We start from the raw sequence: 14,076 nt of genomic DNA on the forward strand, positions 1-14,076 counted from the left end.
GAATGATCCGTAGATCAACTTGTGTGTCTATGGGGTGCCCCCCTCCTCCGTATATAAAGGGGGAGAGGAGGAGGGGGCCGGCCAAGAGGGGAGGCGCGCCCTAGGGGGGAAACCTACTCCAAGTAGGTTTGGCCCCCCTTTCCTATTAGGAGTAGGAGAGGGAAGGAAGAGAGGGAGGGAAGAAGGAAAGGGGGGGCCGGCCCCCCTCCCAATTCGGATTGGGCTTGGGGGGGCGCCCCCTCCTTTGCTCCTTCTCCCTCCCTTCCACTAAGGCCCAATAAGGCCCATATACTTACCGGGGGGTTCCGGTAACCTCCCGGAACTCCGGTATAGTCCCTATCTCATCCGGAACCTTTCCGGTGTCCAAATATATCCGTCCAATATATCAATCTTTATGTCTCGACCATTTCGAGACTCCTCGTCATGTCCGTGATCACATCCGGTACTCCGAACAAACTTCCGTACATCAAAACTTATAAACTCATAATAAAACTGTCATCGTAACGTTAAGCGTGCGGACCCTACGGGTTCGAGAACTATGTAGACATGACCTAGAACTATTCTCAGTCAATAACTAATAGCGGAACCTGGATGTTCATATTGGTTCCTACATATTCTACGAAGATCTTTATCGGTCAAACCGCATAACAACATACGTTGTTCCCTTTGTCATCGGTATGTTACTTGCCCGAGATTCGATCGTCGGTATCCAATACCTAGTTCAATCTCGTTACCGGTAAGTCTCTTTACTCATTCCGTAATACATCATTTCATAACTAACTCATTAGCTACAATGCTTGCAAGGCTTAGGTGATGAGTATTACTGAGAGGTCCCAAAGATACCTCTCCGACAATCGGAGTGACAAAACCTAATCTCGAATTATGCCAACTCAACATGTACCTTTGGAGACACCTGTAGAGCACCTTTATAATCACCCAATTATGTTGTAACGTTTGGTAGCACACAAAGTGTTCCTCCGGTAAACGGGAGTTGCACAATCTCATAGTTGCAGGAACTTTGTATAAGTCATGAAGAAAGCAATAGCAACATACTAAACGATCAAGTGCTAAGCTAACGGAATGGGTCAAGTCAATCACATCATTCTCCTAATGATGTGATCCCATTAATCAAATGACAACACATGCCTATGGTTAGGAAACATAACCATCTTTGATCAATGAGCTAGTTCAAGTAGAGGCATGCTAGTGACACTATGTTTGTCTATGTATTCACACATGTATCATGTTTCCGGTTAATACAATTCTAGCATGAATAATAAACATTTATCATGATATGAGGAAATAAATAATAACTTTATTATTGCCTCTAGGGCATATTTCCTTCAGTCTCCCACTTGCACTAGAGTCAATAATCTAGATTACATAGTAATGATTCTAACACCCATGGAGTCTTGGTGCTGATCATGTTTTGCTCGTGAGAGAGGCTTAGTCAACGGGTCTGCAACATTCAGATCCGTATGTATCTTGCAAATCTCTATGTCTCCTACTTGGACTTGGTCCCGAATGGAATTGAAGCGTCTCTTGATGTGCTTGGTCCTCTTGTGAAATCTGGATTCCTTTGCCAAGGCAATTGCACCAGCATTGTCACAGAAGATCTTCATTGGTCCCGATGCACTAGGTACAACACCTAGATCGGAAATGAACTCCTTCATCCAGACTCCTTCATTTGCTGCTTCTGAAGCAGCTATGTACTCCGCTTCACATGTAGATCCCGCCACGACGCTTTGTTTAGAACTGCACCAACTTACAGCTCCACCGTTTAATAAAAATACGTATCCGGTTTGCGATTTAGAATCGTCCGGATCAGTGTCAAAGCTTGCATCGACGTAACCATTTACGACTAGCTCTTTGTCACCTCCATATATGAGAAACATATCCTTAGTCCTTTTCAGGTATTTCAGGATGTTCTTGACCGCTGTCCAGTGACCCACTCCTGGATTACTTTGGTACCTCCCTGCCAAACTAATAGCAAGGCACACATCAGGTCTGGTAGACAGCATTGCATACATGATAGAGCCTATGGCTGAAGCATAGGGAACTTCTTTCATTTTCTCTCTATCTTCTGCAGTGGTCAGGCATTGAGTCTGACTCAACTTTATACCTTGTAATACAGGCAAGAACCCTTTCTTTGCCTGTTCCATATTGAACCTTTTCAATACTTTATCAAGGTACGTGCTTTGTGAAAGTCCAATCAAGCGTCTTGATCTATCTCTATAGATCTTAATGCCCAATATGTAAGCAGCTTCACCGAGGTCTTTCATTGAAAAACTTTTATTCAAGTATCCTTTTATGCTATCTAGAAATTCTATATCATTTCCAATCAACAATATGTCATCCACATATAATATTAGAAATGCTACAGAGCTCCCACTCACTTTCTTGTAAATACAGGCTTCTCCAAAAGTCTGTATAAAACCATATGCTTTGATCACACTATCTAAGTGTTTATTCTAACTCCGAGAGGCTTGCACCAGACCATAGATTGATCGCTGGAGCTTGCACACTTTGTTAGCTCCCTTAGGATCTACAAAACCCTCCGGTTGCATCATATACAACTCTTCTTCCAGAAATCCATTCAGGAATGCAGTTTTTACATCCATCTGCCAAATTTCATAATCATAAAATGCGGCAATCGCTAACATGATTCGGACAGACTTAAGCATCGCTACGGGTGAGAAAGTCTCATCGTAGTCAACCCCTTGAACTTGTTGAAAACCTTTCGCAACAAGTCGAGCTTTATAGACAGTTACATTACCGTGAGCCAGTCTTCTTCTTAAAAATCCATTTATTCTCAATGGCTTGCCGATCATCGGGCAAGTCAACCAAAGTCCATACTATGTTCTCATACATGGATCCCATCTCAGATTTCATGGCCTCTAGCCATTTTGCGGAATCTGGGCTCATCATCGCTTCCTCATAGTTCGTAGGTTCATCATGGTCAAGTAACATGACTTCCGGAACAGGATTACTGTACCACTCTGGTGTGGATCTTACTCTGGTAGACCTACGAGGTTCAGTAGACACTTGATCTGAAGTTTCATGATCAATATCATTAGCTTCCTCACTAATTGGTGTATTTGTCACAGGAACTGATTTCTGTGATGAATTACTTTCCAATAAGGGAGCAGGTACCGTTACCTCATCAAGTTCTACTTTCCTCCCACTCACTTCTTTCAGAGAAACTCCTTCTCTAGAAAGGATCCATTCTTAGCAATGAATGTCTTGCCTTCGGATCTGTGATAGAAGGTGTACCCAACAGTCTCTTTTGGGTATCCTATGAAGACACATTTCTCCGATTTGGGTTCGAGCTTATCTGGTTGAAGTTTCTTCACATAAGCATCGCAGCCCCAAACTTTAAGAAACGACAACTTTGGTTTCTTGCCAAACCACAGTTCATAAGGCGTCATCTCAACGGATTTAGATGGTGCCCTATTTAATGTGAATTCAGCTGTCTCTAAAGCATAACCCCAAAACGATAGCGGTAAATCAGTAAGAGACATCATAGATCGCACCATATCTAGTAAAGTACGATTACGACGTTCGGACACACCATTTCTTTGTGGTGTTCCAGGAGGCGTGAGTTGCGAAACTATTCCGCATTGTTTCAAATGTAAATCAAACTCGTAACTCAAATATTCTCCTCCACGATCAGATGTAGAAACTTTATTTTCTTGTTACGATGATTTTCCACTTCACTCTGAAATTCTTTGAACTTTTCAAATGTTTCAGACTTGTGCTTCATTAAGTAGATATACCCATATCTGCTCAAATCATCTGTGAAGGTGAGAAAATAACGATATCCGCCACGAGCTTCAACATTCATCGGACCACATACATCTGTATGTATGATTTCCAACAAATCTGTTGCTCTCTCCATAGTACCGGAGAACGGTGTTTTAGTCATCTTGCCCATGAGGCACGGTTCGCAAGTACCAAGTGATTCATAATCAAGTGATTCCAAAAGTCCATCAGTATGGAGTTTCTTCATGCGCTTTACACCGATATGACCTAAACGACAGTGCCACAAATAAGTTGCACTATCATTATCAACTCTGCATCTTTTGGCTTCAACATTATGAATATGTGTATCACTAATATCGAGATTCAATAAAAATAGACCACTCTTCAAGGGTGCATGACCATAAAAGATATTACTCATATAAATAGAACAACCATTATTCTCTGATTTAAATGAATAATCGTCTCGCATCAAACAAGATCCAGATATAATGTTCATGCTTAACGCTGGCACCAAATAACAATTATTCAGGTCTAAAACTAATCCCGAAGGTAGATATAGAGGTAGCATGCCGACTGCGATCACATCGACTTTGGAACCGTTTCCCACGCGCATCGTCACCTCGTCCTTGGCCAGTGCTCGCTTATTCTGTAGTCCCTGTTTCGAGTTGCAAATATTAGCAACAGAACCAGTATCAAATACCCAGGTGCTACTACGAGCTCTAGTTAGGTACACATCAATAACATGTATATCACATATACCTTTGTTCACTTTGCCATCCTTCTTATCCGCCAAATACTTGGGGCAGTTCCGCTTCCAGTGACCAGTGTGCTTGCAGTAGAAGCACTCAGTTTCAGGCTTAGGTCCAGACTTGGGTTTCTTCTCTTGAGCAGCAACTTGCTTGCTGTTCTTCTTGAAGTTCCCCTTCTTCTTCCCTTTGCCCTTTTTCTTGAAACTAGTGGTCTTGTTGACCATCAACACTTGATGCTCCTTCTTGATTTCTACCTCCGCAGCCTTTAGCATTGCGAAGAGCTCGGGAATTGTCTTGTTCATCCCTTGCATATTATAGTTCATCACAAAAGTTTTGTAGCTTGGTGGCAGTGATTGGAGAATTCTGTCAATGACGCTATCATCCGGAAGATTAACTCCTAGTTGAATCAAGTGATTATTATACCCAGACATTTTGAGTATATGCTCACTGACAGAACTATTCTCCTCCATCTTGCAGCTGTAGAACTTATTGGAGACTTCATATCTCTCAATCCGGGCATTTGCTTGAAATATTAACTTCAACTCCTGGAACATCTCATATGCTCCATGACGTTCAAAACGTCGTTGAAGACCCGGTTCTAAGCCGTAAAGCATGGCACACTGAACTATAGAGTAGTCATCAGCTTTGCTCTGCCAGACGTTCACAACATCTGGTGTTGCTCCTGCAGCAGACCCGGCACCCAGCGGTGCTTCCAGGACGTAATTCTTCTGTGCAGCAATGAGGATAATTCTCAAGTTACGGACCCAGTCCGTGTAATTGCTACCATCATCTTTCAACTTTGCTTTCTCAAGGAACGCATTAAAATTCAACGGAACAACAGCACGAGCCATCTATCTACAACAAACATAGACAAGCAAAATACTATCAGGTACTAAGTTCATGATAAATTTAAGTTCAATTAATCATATTATTTAAGAACTCCCACTTAGACAGACATCTCTCTAGTCATCTAAGTGATCACGTGATCCAAATCAACTAAACCATAACCGATCATCACGTGAGATGGAGTAGTTTTCAATGGTGAACATCTCTATGTTGATCACATCTACTATATGATTCACGCTCGACCTTTCGGTCTCCGTGTTCCGAGGCCATATCTGCATATGCTAGGCTCGTCAAGTTTAACCTGAGTATTCCGCGTGTGCAAAACTGGCTTGCACCCGTTGTAGATGGACGTAGAGCTTATCACACCCGATCATCACGTGGTGTCTGGGCACGACGAACTTTGGCAACGGTGCATACTCAGGGAAAACACTTCTTGATAATTTTTAGTGAGAGATCATCTTAAAATGCTACCGTCAATCAAAGCAAGATAAGATGCATAAAGGATAAACATCACATGCAATCAATATAAGTGATATGATATGGCCATCATCATCTTGTGCTTGTGATCTCCATCTCCGAAGCACCATCGTGATCACCATCGTCACCGGCGCGACACCTTGATCTCCATCGTAGCATCGTTGTTGTTTACGCCATCTATTGCTTCTACGACTATCGCTACCGCTTAGTGATAAAGTAAAGCAATTACAGGGCATTTGCATTTCAAACAATAAAGCGACAACCATATGGCTCCTGCCAGTTGCCGATAACTTCGGTTATAAAACATGATCATTTCATACAACAAAATATAGCATCACGTCTTGGCCATATCACATCACAACATGCCCTGCAAAAACAAGTTAGAGGTCCTCTACTTTGTTGTTGCAAGTTTTACGTGGCCGCTACGGGCTGAGCAAGAACCGTTCTTACCTACGCATCAAAACCACAACGATAGTTTGTCAAGTTGGTGTTGTTTTAACCTTCGCAAGGACCGGGCGTAGCCACACTCGGTTCAACTAAAGTTGGAGAAACTAACACCCGCTAGTCACCTGTGTGCAAAGCACGTCGGTAAAACCAGTCTCGCGTAAGCGTACGCGTAATGTCGGTCCGGGCCGCTTCATCCAACAATACCGCCGAACCAAAGTATGACATGCTGGTAAGCAGTATGACTTGTATCGCCCACAACTCACTTGTGTTCTACTCGTGCATATAACATCAACGCATAAAACCTGGCTCTGATACCACTGTTGGGGAACGTAGTAATTTCAAAAAAATTCCTATGCACATGCAAGATCATGGTGATGGCATAGCAACGAGAGGGGAGAGTGTTGTCCACGTACCCTCGTAGACCGTAAGCGGAAGCGTTATGACAATGCGGTTGATGTAGTCGTACGTCTTCACGATTCGACCGATCCAAGCACCGAACTTACGGCACCTCCGTGTTCAGCACACGTTCAGCTCGATGACGTTCCCCGGGCTCCAATCCAGCAAAGCATCGGGGATGAGTTCCGTCAGCACGACGGCCTGGTGACGATGATGATGTTCTACCGGCGCAGGGCTTTGCCTAAACTCTGCGACGATATGACCGAGGTGGAATATGGGGGGGGGGGGCACCGCACACGGCTAAGGAACGATCCGTAGATCAACTTGTGTGTCTATGGGGTGCCCCCCTCCTCCGTATATAAAGGGGGAGAGGAGGAGGGGGCCGGCCAAGAGGGGAGGCGCGCCCTAGGGGGGGCAAACCTACTCCAAGTAGGTTTGGCCCCTCTTTCCTATTAGGAGTAGGAGAGGGAAGGAAGAGAGGGGAGGGAAGAAGGAAAGGGGGGGCCGGCCCCCCTCCCAATTCGGATTGGGCTTGGGGGGGCGCCCCCTCCTTTGCTCCTTCTCCCTCCCTTCCACTAAGGCCCAATAAGGCCCATATACTTACCGGGGGGTTTCGGTAACCTCCCGGAACTCCGGTATAGTCCCAATCTCATCCGGAACCTTTCTGGTGTCCAAATATATCCGTCCAATATATCAATCTTTATGTCTCGACCATTTCGAGACTCCTCGTCATGTCCGTGATCACATCCGGTACTCCGAACAACCTTCGGTACATCAAAACTTATAAACTCATAATAAAACTGTCATCGTAACGTTAAGCGTGCGGACCCTACGGGTTCGAGAACTATGTAGACATGACCTAGAACTATTATCGGTCAATAACCAATAGCGGAACCTGGATGTTCATATTGGTTCCTATATATTCTACGAAGATCTTTATCGGTCAAACCGCATAACAACATACGTTGTTCCCTTTGTCATTGGTATGTTACTTGCCCAAGATTCGATCGTCGGTACCAATACCTAGTTCAATCTCGTTACCGGTAAGTCTCTTTACTCGTTCCGTAATACATCATTTCATAACTAACTCATTAGTTACAATGCTTGCAAGGCTTAGGTGATGAGTATTACTGAGAGGGCCCAAAGATACCTCTCCGACAATCGGAGTGACAAAACCTAATCTCGAATTATGCCAACTCAACATGTACCTTTAGAGACACCTGTAGAGCACCTTTATAATCACCCAATTACGTTGTGACGTTTGGTAGCACACAAAGTGTTCCTCCGGTAAACAGGAGTTGCACAATCTCATAGTTGCAGGAACTTTGTATAAGTCAAGAAGAAAGCAATAGCAACACACTAAACGATCAAGTGCTAAGCTAACGGAATGGGTCAAGTCAATCACATCATTCTCCTAATGATGTGATCCCATTAATCAAATGACAACACATGCCTATGGTTAGGAAACATAACCATCTTTGATCAATGAGCTAGTTCAAGTAGAGGCATACTAGTGACACTATGTTTGTCTATGTATTCACACATGTATCAAGTTTCCGGTTAATACAATTCTAGCGTGAATAATAAACATTTATCATGATATGAGGAAATAAATAATAACTTTATTATTGCCTCTAGGGAATATTTCCTTCAATATTCAAAGAAGAAGAGCCAAGACGGCTGATACAACACCTTTCGACAATGTGCCACCCCGAGAGGTTAACACCCACAATCACCGTGACAACATCGGCAGCTAACACCCTTGCCAAAACTCAAGCCAAACAATGGCGAAAAGTACGGAACAAAGCACACAGGCCGCGTCCCCCGGTATCAAACACCTCATCGCACGACAAATCACCTAACCAAACTAGATCAACGCACCCTCCACCGATGGTGCCTAGAAGATCGGCCAGTGGACAGCGGGAGCTAGTCTAACTCGAAGAAGACGTCCCGATGAGGCATCGATGATGGAGTACATAGCGCCCCGGATGCTCATGTCCACAGCAACATCCCGCACATGACAGCCCTGCACCCCAAGCCATACCGTCGAGGCGAGCGAGGCAACCCACCAGCCACGTCCCTGGACAACGCCCCAAGCACCTAGGCAGCGCCTCCAAGAAGGGGACGGCGCCGATACGCTGCCGCTGCCTGGCCCGGTGAACTTAGCCTAGAGTTTCCTCCTGTGTCAGTAGAGCGGATGGACATGGCCATGACAACGCCTCCAGGGAGGAGACGGTGCCCACGAGCATCGCTGTTGCTCGCAGCCGTAGCCGCGCCAGATTTCTCCTTGGCCACTGATAACCCACAAGTGTAGGGGATCGCAATAGCTTTCGAGGGTGAAGTACAACCCAAATTTATTGATTCGACACAAGGGGAGCCAAAGAATATTCTTGAGTATTAGCAGTTGAGTTGTCAATTCAACCACACCTGGATAACTTAGTATCTGCATCAAAATATTTAATAGCAAAGTAGTATGATAATAAAGGTAACGGTGGCAAAGGTAAAGATAATAGTTTTTGGGTTTTTGTAGTAGTTGTAACAGTAGCAACGAAAAGTAAATAAGCGAAGAACAATATATGAAAAGCTCGTAGGCAATGGATCAATGATGGATAATTATGCCGGATGTGATTCCTCATGTAATAGCTATAACATAGGGTGACACAGAACTAGCTCCAATTCATCAATGTAATGTAGGCATGTATTCCGTAAATAGTCATACGTGCTTATGGAAAAGAACTTGCATGCCATCTTTTGTCCTACCCTCCCGTGGCAGCGGGGTCCTACTGGAAACTAAGGGATATTAAGTCCTCCTTTTAATAGAGAACCGGACCAAAGCATTAACACATAGTGAATACATGAACTCCTCAAACTACGGTCATCACCGAGAAGTATCCTGATTATTGTCACTTCGGGGTTGTCGGATCATAACACATAATAGGTGACTATAGACTTGCAAGATAGGATCAAGAACACACATATATTCATGAAAACATAATAGGTTCAGATCTGAAATCATGGCACTCGGGCCCTAGTGACAAGCATTAAGCATAGCAAAGTCATAGCAACATCAATCTCAGAACATAGTGGATACTAGGGATCAAACCATAACAAAACTAACTTGATTACATGGTAAATATCATCCAACCCATCACCGTCCAGCAAGCCTACGATGGAATTACTCACGCACGGCGGTGAGCATCATGAAATTGGTGATGGAGGATGGTTGATGATGACGACGGCGACGAATACCCCTCTCCGGAGCCCCGAACGGACTCCAGATCAGCCCTCCCGAGAGAGATTAGGGCTTGGCGGCGGCTCCGTGTCGTAAAACGGAATGGAGGTCCAGGGAGTTGAGGTCGCGTTTTACGACACAGAGCCGCCGCCAAGCCCTAATCTCTCTCGGGGGGGCTGATCTGGAGTCCGTTCGGGGCTTCGGAGAGGGGGATTCGTCGCCGTCGTCATCATCAACCATCCTCCATCACCAATTTCATGATGCTCACTGCCGTGCGTGAGTAATTCCATCATAGGCTTGCTGGACGGTGATGGGTTGGATGAGATTTACCATGTAATCAAGTTAGTTTTGTTAGGGTTTGATCCCTAGTATCCACTATGTTCTGAGATTGATGTTGCTATGACTTTGCTATGCTTAATGCTTGTCACTAGGGCCCGAGTGCCATGATTTCAGATCTAAACCTATTATGTTTTCATGAATATATGTGTGTTCTTGATACTATCTTGCAAGTCTATAGTCACCTATTATGTGTTATGATCCGACAACCCCGAAGTGACAATAATCGGGATACTTCTCGGTGATGACCGTAGTTTGAGGAGTTCATGTATTCACTATGTGTTAATGCTTTGGTCCGGTTCTCTATTAAAAGGAGGCCTTAATATCCCTTAGTTTCCACTAGGACCCCGCTGCCACGGGAGGGTAGGACAAAAGATGTCATGCAAGTTCTTTTCCATAAGCACGTATGACTATTTACGGAATACATGCATACATTACATTGATGAATTGGAGCTAGTTCTATATCACCCTATGTTATAACTATTGCATGAGGAATCACATCCGGCATAATTATCCATCATTGATCCATTGCCTACGAGCTTTTCACATATTGTTCTTTGCTTATTTACTTTTCCGTTGCTACTGTTACAACTGCTACAAAAACCCAAAAACATTTACATTTTCTGTTGCTACTGTTACCTTTATTATCATACCACTCTTGCTACTAAATACTTTGCTGCAGATACTAAGTTATCCAGGTGTGGTTGAATTGACAACTCAACTGCTAATACTCAAGAATATTCTTTGGCTCCCCTTGTGTCGAATCAATAAATTTGGGTTGTACTTCACCCTCGAAAGCTGTTGCGATCCCCTACACTTGTGGGTTATCACATACCAAGCAACAATCTCCCAAAGCAGTTTTGTAAATGGAGCTTTGAGCAAGGAGATCGAAAATCGCAGCAAAATGAGCTAGAACTCATGCTTGAGCTGGATGGGAATTTTTTTGGTAGAAGATGAAGTGTGTGGGTGCTGGCATAAGTGGAGGGGGGCCACCAGGGGCCCACAAGACAGGGGGCGCGCCCTATAGGGGGGCGCACCCTCCACTCTCGTGGCCTGGTGCTTGCCCCTCCTGCAGTGATTTCAGTGCCTAAAATCCTCAAATATTCCATAAAAAATCATACTAAATTTGCAGGGCATTTGGAGCACTTTTATTTTCGGGATATTTTTTATTGCACGAATAATTCAGAAAACAGACGGATAATACTATTTTTGCTTTTTTATTCTAAATAACAGAAAGTAAAAAGTGGGTACAGAAGATTGTGCCTTCTAGTTTCATCCATCTCATGATCATCAAAATGAATCCACTAACAAGGTTGATCCAGTCTTGTTAACAAACTCATTCCGAATAACACGGAACCGCAGAAATTTCGAATAACACTAAGTTACCTCAACGGGGATATGAAAATCCCCAACAATAAGAATATCATACTTTTTCTTGACAGTAGGGAGAGGAAATTCAAAACCTCCAAAAATAATAGTTGGAACTTTTTCAATAGAATTGATGCTATGAACTTGAGATTGTTTCCTCAGAAAGTGTACCGTATGCTCATTACCATTAACATGAAAAGTGACATTGCCTTTGTTGCAATCTATAACAACCCCTGCAGTGTTCAAAAAAGGTCTACCAAGGATAATAGACATACTATCGTCCTCGGGAATATCAAGAATAACAAAGTCCGTTAAGATAGTGACATTTGCATCCACAACAGGCACATCCTCACAAATACCGACAGGTATATCAGTTGATTTATCAGCCATTTGCAAAGATATTTCAGTAGATGTCAACTTATTAAATTCAAGTCTACGATATAAAGAGAGAGGCATAACACTAACACCGGCTCCAAGATCACATAAAGCAGTTCTAACACAATTTCTTTTAATGGAGCATGGTATAGTTGGGACATCCGGATCTTCAAGTTTCTTTGGTATTCCACCCTTAAAAGTGTAATTAGCAAGCATGGTGGAAATTTCAGCTTCTGGTATCTTTCTTTTATTTGTAATGATATCCTTCATATACTTAGCATAAGGATTTACTTTGAGCATATCAGTTAAGCGCATACGTAAGAAAATAGGTCCAATCATTTCAGCAAAGCGCTCAAAATCCTCATCATCCTTTGTCTTGGATGGTTTAGGAGGAAAGGGCATGGGTTTTTGAACCCATGGTTCTCTTTCTCTACCGTGCTTCCTAGCAACAAAATCTTTCTTATCATAACGTCGATTCTTTGATTGTGGGTTATCAAGATCAATAGCAGGTTCAACCTCTACTTCATTGTTTTTGCTAGGTGGAGCATCAACATGAACATTATCATTAACATTATCACTAGGTTCATGTTCATCACCTGATTGTGTTTCAGCATCAGATATAGAAATATCATTGGGATTCTCAGGTGTGTCTATAGTAGGTTCACTAGAAGCATGCAAAGTCCTATCGTCTTTCTTTTTCTTCTTTTTGGAAGAACTAGGTGCTTCTAAATTATTTCTTTGAGAATCTTGCTCGATTCTCTTAGGGTGGCCTTCAGGATACAAAGGTTCCTGAGTCATTCTACCAGTTCTAGTAGCCACTCTAACACCAAAGTCATTTTTATTATTTAATTCCTCAAGCAAATCATTTTGAGCTTTGAGTACTTGCTCAACTTGAGTAGCAACCATAGACGCATATTTGCTAACGAGTTGGAGTTCACCTTTAACTCTAGCCATATTATCACTCACGCGTCCTATCTCGAAAGCATTATTATTTAACTCTCTACCAACATAAGCATTAAAACTTTCTTGTCTAGCCATAAAGTTATCAAATTCATCTAAGCAAGGGCTATGAAATTTAGTAGAGGGGATTTCAACTTTATCATATCTATAGAAAGAATTTACCTTTACTACCTGTGTCGGGTTATCAAGACAATAAGGTTCTTCAATAGGCGGTATATTAAGACCATGTATTTCTTCAATAGGTGGTAAATTCTTAACATCTTCAGCTTTAATACCTTTTTCTTTCATTGATTTCTTTGCCTCTTGCATATCTTCAGGACTGAGAAATAAAACACCTCTCTTCTTCGGAGTGGGTTTAGGAATAGGCTCAGGAATTGGCTCAATTGGTTCAGGAATTGCCTCAGGAATTGGCTCGGGAAGAGTCCAATTATTTTCATTAGTCAACATATTATTCAATAGTATTTCAGCTTTGTCGACTGTTCTTTCCCTGAAAACACAACAGCACAACTATCCAAGTAGTCCTTGGAAGCATCGGTTAGTTCATTATAAAAGATATCAAGTATTTCATTTTTCTTGAGAGGATGATTAGGCAAAGCATTAAGTAACCGGAGAAGCCTCCCCCAAGCTTGTGGGAGACTCTCTTCTTTGGTTTGAACAAAATTATATATTTCCCGCAAGGCAGCTTGTTTCTTATGAGCAGGGAAATATTTAGCAGAGAAGTAATAAATCATATCCTGGGGACTACGCACACAACCAGGAGCAAGAAAATTATACCAAGTCTTAGCATCACCCTTTAACGAGAACGGAAATATCTTAAGGATATAAAAATAGCAGGAACTTTCATCATGAGTGAACAGGATAGCTATATCATTTAACTTGGTAAGATGTGCCACAACAGTTTCAGATTCAAGGCCATAAAAAGGATCAGATTCAACTAGAGTAATAATCTCAGGATCAACAGAGAATTCATAATCCTTATTAGTAACACAGATAGGTGAAGTAGCAAAAGAAGGGTCAGGTTTCATTCTAGCATTAAGAGACTGATGCTTCCATTTAGCTAACAATTTCTTAAGATCATATCTATCATTGCAAGCAAATATTTCCCTAGCAGCTTCTTCATTCATAACA

This window comes from Triticum dicoccoides, chromosome 6B (genome assembly GCF_002162155.2).
Source record: "Triticum dicoccoides isolate Atlit2015 ecotype Zavitan chromosome 6B, WEW_v2.0, whole genome shotgun sequence".
Taxonomy (NCBI): domain Eukaryota; kingdom Viridiplantae; phylum Streptophyta; class Magnoliopsida; order Poales; family Poaceae; genus Triticum; species Triticum dicoccoides.